Source organism: Pristis pectinata, chromosome 7 (assembly GCF_009764475.1).
Source record: "Pristis pectinata isolate sPriPec2 chromosome 7, sPriPec2.1.pri, whole genome shotgun sequence".
Taxonomy (NCBI): Eukaryota; Metazoa; Chordata; class Chondrichthyes; order Rhinopristiformes; family Pristidae; genus Pristis; species Pristis pectinata.
Window position 1 is genome coordinate 96,291,756 of NC_067411.1, and position 8,933 is coordinate 96,300,688.

The window sequence follows — 8,933 nt, forward strand, 5'->3', positions numbered from 1 at the left end:
ATTATATATGTTAGATCAGTCACTCGAGATTCAATAACATAGGGTCCAGAAAAACGAGCTTGCAAGGGATTATTTTGGCTAGGGAAAAATACCAATACCTTTTGCCCCACTGCGAATGTCCTAGGCCGAGCACGTCTATCAAAATATGTCTTCATTCTTATCTGGCTTGTTTTCAGATTCTCTCTCGCTAGCTGGCAAACTCTCTCCAACCGAGTTTTAAATTTTTTTTGGACATGAGGAGGTCTCCATTTCCTCATTAACACTCCATTTTTGACATAGTATCCAGTTGGCACTTTTTCAATCTCCTCACATGAGAGTGCTTTTTCTTTCAATTCTGTCAACTCAGGGTCCTTTGTCTGTTCCACCATAAAATCCTTCCTTGACAAAGACAAATCTTTAAATTCAGGCTCACTATAAGGATGTTGATCCTCCAGTGAAGACAGAAAAGTCTCAGATAAGGCATCATAATTTTCTTCCTGTTTAGGACTGTCACAAGGAACCACATCAGACTGCACCGGACTGTCTGTCTTTTCTAATTCTTTAGCTCTAGCTCGAGTCACTGCACATGATGGGTAAACATCTGAATCATCCTCAGACTCATCAATCCTTGGTTTGGTTGTTAACCGTACCACAGGATCACTTTCTCCATTTGCAAGGTCATTTCCCAATAACAAAGAAACTCCTTCCACTGGCAAACTAGGTCTTATCCCTATCTCGACTGGTCCTTCTACGAACTTTGACTTTAAAATCACCCTGTGAAAAGGGACAGACATGGTCTCACCTGTAACACCTCGTACTAGATTTACTTCACCAGTGTCACTTTCTTCACCAAAATTTAAAACACTGTCCAGCAAGAGAGATTGACTAGCCCCAGTATCTCTAAGAATTTTCACTGGCACCTGGGGTGACTCATCATTCAGTGAAACAAAACCCTCTGATACATACGAACGGAATTCCTTTCTCACCTCCTCCAACTTTTCCGCTTTTCCCTCTTGCAAGGACTGATCTTTAACAGCATCTCCTAAACCTTTTTGATTTTTAATTGCCTGAAAGCAAGCATTGGGCCCAGCTTCCTTCTTTTTCTTCAAAAGGGCACAATTAGATATCACGTGGCCAGGTTTCCTACAGTAATAACAAGTACGCTCAACAGGTTTCTCCAGCCCTGGCTTCTTTTCATCTTTTCCTTTTTGATTACCTCCCAATTTAATCTCTGGTTTACCTGGATTGTCTTTGTAACTCTTTTGAAAGGTTTTAGGTTGTCCCCATTTGGATTTATGGGTTAAAGCATAATCATCTGCCAACCTAGCAGTTTCTTGTAAAGTTTCCACTGCCTTTTCATTTAAATATGTTGTTAATTCAGCTGGAACACATCTTTTAAAGTCTTCCACTAGTATCAATTCTGTCAATTTATCGTAATCCCCGTCTACATTTTTAGCCAGGCACCATCGTTCAAAAACATATTCCTCTTTCCATTGGCAAATTCCATATAAGTCTGATCTGCAGATTTCCTCAAGTCTCTGAATTTTTGTCTATAAGCCTCAGGGACCAATTCATAGGCCTTCAAAATAGCTTGTTTTACCTTGGTATAATCAGCTGCATCCTCAACAGACAAAGCAGAATAAGCTTTTTGAGCTTTACCTTTAATCACACTCTGTACCATAAGAGCCCATCCTTTCCTTGGCCAGTTTGAACTCACAGCAACCTTTTCAAAATGTTGGAAATACTGATCAACCTGATCTTCTTCAAACGGAGGGACTAATCGAACCTCCCTGCTGGCTGAAAAACCATCATCAGAATCAGATTCCGAACTCCTACGCTTCATTTGTAACTCATGCTGCCTCTGTTTTTCCTTCTCCTCTGCCTCAAACTTTAACCGAATTAGTTTCCCGTTCCGCCTCTAACTTCATCCGAGTTATCTCTCGTTCGGCCTCTAATTTCTTTTGTTCGGCCTCTAATCTCTTTTGCTCTCGTTCAGCTTCTAATTTATTTTGTTCTCGTTCAGCCTCTATCTTTGCCAGCTGCACCTGTGCCTCAGAAATTGCTATTTCACTGCCAGGAAACTGTTTTAACACTTCCTTCTCAAACACTTTCTTTTCCACATAATGGCCAGCTATCAGTCTCTGAATATCTGCCTTTCTCATAGACTGCTTTACTTCTGTAAGGTTTAACCTTGTAGCAATCTTTATCAGATCATCCTTTTTCGCCACCTCCAATCCCTTTGGGTTGGTGACTCCAAAAATGCCTTAATATCCATTGCTGCTGGTTTCCACACACACAAGCCAATTAAAAAGAATTTATCAGACCTCCCTCAAAAATCTTTGGATTGAATCCCGAACAAATCTCGTCAATCTGGGGTACAATCCCAGACGACACTCGTTAACCTTGGGAACTATCCCGGACGAGCCCCCAATTTTGTCACAACCAGCAACAAAAGAAACACACTGAGCATGATTCAGTGTTAAAAACTATTTTATTAATCACTACTTATGATAATACGTAAAATAAAAGTAAAAATGTTAGTATGTTAGAATTCAAAAATGTTAAACCTCGAACGTTAACCCCAAAACTAAACTCTTCGTGTGTGTGTGTGACAAAGTCCAAAACTCCCAGTTCCGGAATGGTTCTTAAGTTCAGTTCCGCAAGCCATAAGGTGAAACATGAGCAAGGGCTTCTTCAACAACCACCGTTGTCTGAAGATAAGATGTAGATGTAGAAAAACATAGAGAGAGTACATACGAAATCCAAATGTTCCACGATGGAACCCAAACGACACTTCAGTGTTTACTCGGTAGTGACTTCCTCACCCCGAAAAGCATCCGAAACCGTGGTCGTCCACATACAAATACCTGTTTCCTTCTACAGGTCAGCAACAAAGTGAACTCCACCGGATTACTTCCAACTTCCATACATGGATTTCAGTGGCAAACACAGTTATTGTTTTCTCATCCATCGATAGAGAAACAAGCAGGCTGGTGTCTCTCTCCCTTCTCTCTCTCTCTTCTTCTTCTTCTTCTTCAACAACGTCATTACGTCCTTTATCTTCTATTGACGTAAGCACGCCCCACACACACATACACACACACTCTCTATCTTAAAGGGACTTTCACTGAGTCCGCAACAACACTCCAAAACCACAGACCCAATACGCATAAACAACTCCACTTCACTCTACAGACACAGCTTCTCTCTATAAATGCAGTGTTGCTCCACTCCACAAATACAGCTCTACTCCATGAACAAAACTGTTCAGTTCTGGTCGCCTCATTATAGGAAGGATGTGGAAGCTTTAGAGTGGGTGCAGAGGAGATTTACCAGGATACTGCCTGGATTGGAGAGCATGTCTTATGAGGATCGGTTGAGTGAGCTCGGGCTTTTCTTTTTGGAGAGAAGGAGGATGAGAGGGGGCTTGTTAGAGGTGTACAAGGTGATCAGAGCCATAGAACGAGTGGACAGTCAGAGACTTTTTCCCAAGGCGAAAATGGCTAACACGAGGGGACATAATTTTAAGGTGATTGGAGGAAGGTATAAGGGGGATGTCATGGGTAAGTTTTATACACAGAGAGTGGTGGATGCGTGGAATGCACTGCTGGCAGAGGTTGTGGAGGCAGATAGCCACATGAATGATAGAGAAATGGAGGGCTATGTGGGAGGGAAGGGTTAGATAGATATTAGAGCAGGATAAAATATCAGCACAACATTGTGGGCCAAAGGACCTGTACTGTGCTGTAATGTTCTATGTTCTAAAACTCTTCAAAATCTTTAAGGCACTGATTTAGTTGAGTGTAGCTATATTTGTGGGATTCACTCTGTGTTCATGGAGTGTAGGGGAAAAGAGATTGCAGAGCGGTGTTGTGTTTCCTGCAGGGATCTGGATTCTGCTGTGGAGCTGTGTTTAATGAGGAGTTAAGTGGATCTACATGTGTGAAGTAATGCTATGTTTGTGGAGCAGAACTGTGCTTGTGGATAATTAATACTGTGTCTGCGGAATGGAGGTGTGCTTGTGAACAAGTAGTACAGTGTTTGTGGAGTGAAGTGGTCTTGAGTGTGTGAAGTGGAGCTGTGATTGGAGAGCAGGATGGGGCTACTTGCCCCATCAAATCCTTGCCCTCTCCACGTAGAGCATTCCAGTCAGTCCTACTTCCCCACCCCCCCCATGCATAAAATGTTCTAACTCACATCTTCCTGTAACTCTCAATTCTGCTCCCCAGACCTTCCACCTTTAGCCAATGAGAAAGGCTTTCCAATGTCTACCTTATCTAATTTTTCAGTGTCTTGTGCATCTCTATCAAATCTCCTTGCAGCTCTGTCGAGGAGAACAACATCAATTCTAACCTAACTATGTAAGCTAACATCCCTTGTCCCATTCTGATCAATCTCCACAGCACTCACCCAAGGATCTTCACATCCATTCCATGATGTGGTGCTCAGCACTGCTTGCAAATTTCTCTCACTTGTAGCCCAATCAGAGTTGTGTAAAGGTTCACCGTAACATCCTAAGCTTGGTATTCAATCCCTTCCCTTCTGAAGTGCTTTGCTGATTCAATATGCTTCGCTGACTATCCAAGATCTCTGCACATGAACTCCTACATTTATCTGTTCCTGCCAGCTCTTTAGTCCATTGTCTATATTGCCTTGAAGTTTGCTGGCAGCAATATTTGAAAATTTAAAATTCTAAAATCCAATTCTTTTACTTTTTTGAAAAAAAAAGTAGTGGCTTTATTGGAATACTGGTTTCTTAACATAAAATAGTTTAAATCACTTTGGAAATAATTGATTGTTAAACAAAGCAAAAAGCTCTCTTACTAGCTTTCCTATCACTGACATTGAGTTAACTAGATTCTTGGGTTAGCTGCTTTTTGAAGCCATTTACTGTTTTCCAGTCCTCTTGCTTCTATTTGGTTTTTCTCACATCTGTTAACTCAATTTTTGATCCTGGTTTCTGTTCTGAATCAGACGTATGAGATCTATTTGCAGTCAGCCCTGAGAAGTGAACACTGAAGCCAGCAGCGATCTGTTCAATTATAATTTCCAACAAAACAATCTTTGTAAGAAGGCAAATGACTGCCCCTCCTTTTAATGCATGATTGAAAGAAAACTCTAAGCAACATATCAGGAAATGGAAAGTCCTTCTTTCATTCTCATGTGATGTGTGGCTATTACTGGCGAGGGCACCAATTATCCCCCAACCTTAATCACATTGAGAAGAGAGTAGTGAGTCACTTAATTGCAATGGTGTAGTCCATGCTGTTCATCTGAGGGGCCTGCTTGGCCATTGCAGAGTGATTAGGAGTCAGCCACTTAATAAGCCATCCTGGTAAGGAAGGGAGGTTTCCTTCCCAAAAGGACAATGGTGAACCAGCTGGGTGTTAACAACAAACTAGTAATTTGTGGTTCCCATTACTAATACCAGTTTCACTAATTAGGAAGTAATTTTTAAACCAAAGTTTTAAGATATAAGATATCTTTATAGGTCACATGTATATCAAAACACACAGTGAAATGCATGTTTTCTTTTGCGTAGAGTGTTCTGGGGGCAGCCCGCAAGTGTCGCACCCTTTCAGTGCCAAACATAGCGTGCCCACAGCTTCCTAACCCGTACGTCTTTGGAAAGTAGGAGGAAACCGGAGCACCCGGAGGAAAACCCATGCAGACACGGGGAGAACATACAAACTCCTTACAGACAGCGGTCGATTTGAACCAGGTAACCATTTCTTCATCTATAATTTAACAACTATCTTACAATTCTGATACTTCTTGCCAGTATAATTTGACTTTGTGTTGCCACATTTTTTTGGGTGGGGGGTGGTGAAATTGATCTTGTAGGACAAGGAAAGGTTTGCTGTTTTTCATTCTGCTCAGTTTTATTTTCCAACACTGTAGAAAGTTGACCAAAAGTACCTTGGAAGATGAGAACAGCTACTCAGTGGAAGGAGGATTTCTTTAAGTATTAAATAAAAACAGAAAATGCTAGAAAAACTCAGCAGGTCAAACAGCATCTGTGGATAGAGAACCGCATGCACGGTAGTGTAGCGGTTAGCGTAACACTATTACAGAGCCAGCGACCCGGGTTCAATTCCAGCCACTGTCTGTAAGGAGTTTGTACGTTCTCCCCGTGTCTGCGTGGGTTTCCTCCGGGTGCTCTGGTTTCCTCCCACATTCCAAACACGTACGGGTTAGGAAGCTGTGGGCATGCTATGTTGGCGCTGGATAGCGTGGCGATACTTGCAGGCTGCCCCCAGAACACTCTACACAAGAAGATGCATTTCACTGTGTGTTTCGATGTACATGTGACTGATAGAGATATCTTATCTTATCTTATCTTAGTATTTCAGATCCAGGACCCTTCATCAGAACATGAAATGCTGACTGTTTCTCTTTCCACAGATGCCTCACCTGTTGAGTTTCCTTTTTGATTTTCCTTTAAGGATTACTTGCAAAGACTGTTTCCTGCCTCCTGATAAGTTTTCGGCATGATTTTGAGGTCTATTAAAGAACTGATTACACAAAAGAATCCTAATTCATGCATGAAATCTTTAATAATGTATGCCTTGCAGGAAAGAACCTTCACAGGTGCATTTTAAAGGAATTCTGAGCTACTTGCAAGTTACTTATTAGATTAGTTCTTCTCTCAGCTGAGAAATTTTACCTGTTGTAGGGCCTTTCTTATTCATGGCAAAGTTTGTATATTTTACATGAAGTGACACAGACAATGCAGGAATACTTCCCCATTTATTTAAATGCTGGTGTGGAAGTAAGTTACTTCAGGACGTGGGAAGCCCAGTTCAGTTTCCTTTATCAAGTGAGTCCACTGAGAGGCTTCACAGGGAGGACAAGCTGCTGGAAGAGGGAGCACCAAGAGGAAATATGTATTGGTATTGGTTTATTATTGTCACTTGTACCGAGGCACAGTGAAAACTTGTCTTACAAACCGATCGTACAGGTTAATTCATTACACAGTGCAGTTACATTGGGTTAGTACAGAGCGCATTGATGTAGTACAGGTAAAAAACAATAAAAGTACAGAGTAAAGTGTCACAGCTACAGAGAAAGTACAGTGCAATAAGGTGCAAAGTCACAACAAGGTAGATCGTGAGGTCATAGTCCATCTCATTGTATAAAGGAACCGTTCAATAGTCTTATCACAGTGGGGTAGAAGCTGTCCTTAAGTCTGGTGGTACGTGCCCTCAGGCTCCTGTATCTCCTACCCGATGGGAGAGGAGAGAAGAGAGAATGTCCCGGGTGGGTGGGCTCTTTGATTATGCTGGCTGCTTCACCAAGACAACGAGAGGTAAAGACAGAGTCCAAGGAGGGGAGGCTGGTGCCCGTGACGCACTGGGCTGTGTCCACAACTCTCTGCAGCTTCTTGCGGTCCTGGGCAGAGCAGTTGCCAATACAAGCCGTGATACATCCACAATAAGATGCTTTCTATGGTGCATCAGTAAAGTTGGTGCCAGTCAAAGGGGACAAACCGAATTTCTTTAGCCTCCTGAGGAAGTTAGAGGCGCTGGTGAGCTTTCTTTGTCAAGAGCCTTTAGAGTGCAAATCTCTTACATCATCTACCAAGGCTTTCAACATGACATACCTGGCTCGCTTAACTTACAGTCTCTTCAACAAATGCCTCTGAAAGACTGTAGCAATAACATCCATCGGATCCATCGGCATCTACCTGTCCAATACCTCAGTTACCTTTTCAAGCAATTAACTTGGATTGACCAAGCATGAACGACCCAAGTGTGTGCTGGCTCCCGCTGATCAGCTGAATATTTCCCCTGTCTCGATTGCTCCAACCTCAGTTAAAGGCTCTAATAGTTTCCCAACAATATATGGCAAACTAATTGATCTATAATCCTCTGTTTCCTCTTTCACGTGATTTCCCACCTCATGTTTGAGATCAGTGTTTCTCCCTGAATGACAGAACATGTACGCTCATTCATTCTCTTGCAGTTTTTTTTCCTGCTCTCTCCTCTAACCCTTCTCCTGCAAGGGGTGTGGGGAGTGAGGGGAAGGGATAAGAAGGGGACGTGAGTCAGTATTGCAATTTACTTGAATGATGGAATGTCTTGACTGAATAGCAAGCTTAAAGCAGCACACCACAGATTCAGTGTTCAAGTCAATGATGCCACAACGAACCACCACATTAAGATGCTTCGGTAACTTAGAACATAGAACATTACAGCACAGTGCAGGCCCTTCGGCCCACAATGTTGTGCCAATATTTTATACTGCTCTAAGATCTATCTAACCCTTCCCTCTCACATAGCCTTCCATTTCTCTATCATTGATGTGACTATCTAAGTGTCCCTAATGTACCCACCCCCACCACCTCTGCCGGCAGTACATTCCACACAGCCACCACTCTCTGTGTAAAAAACTTACCTCTGGCATCCCTCCTATACCTTCCTCCAATTACCTTAAAATTATGCTCCCTCCGTTAGGCATTTTCGCCTTGGGAAAAAGTCTCTGACTGTCCACTTCGATCCTATGCCTCTTATCATCTTGTACACCTCTATCAAGTCACCTCTCATCCTCCTTCTCTCCAAAGAGGAAAAGCCCGAGCTCACTCAACCTATCCGCATAAGACATGATCTCGAATCCAGGCAGCATCCTGGTAAATCTCCTCTGCACCCTCTCCAAAGCTCCACATCCTTCCTATAATGAGGCAACCAGAACTGAACACAATACCCCAAGTGTGGTCTGACCAGAGTTCTATAGAGCTGCAAACATTACCTCGCGGCTCTTGAACTCAATACCCCAACTAATGAAGGCCAACACACCATACGCCTTCTTAACAACCCTATTGACCTGCGCAGCAACCTTGAGGGATCTACAGACGTGGACCCTGAGATCCTCTGTTCCTCCACACTGCTAAGAATCCTGCCTTCAAATTCTTTCTCCAGAAGTGTATCACTTCATACTTTTCCACTGAAGATCTG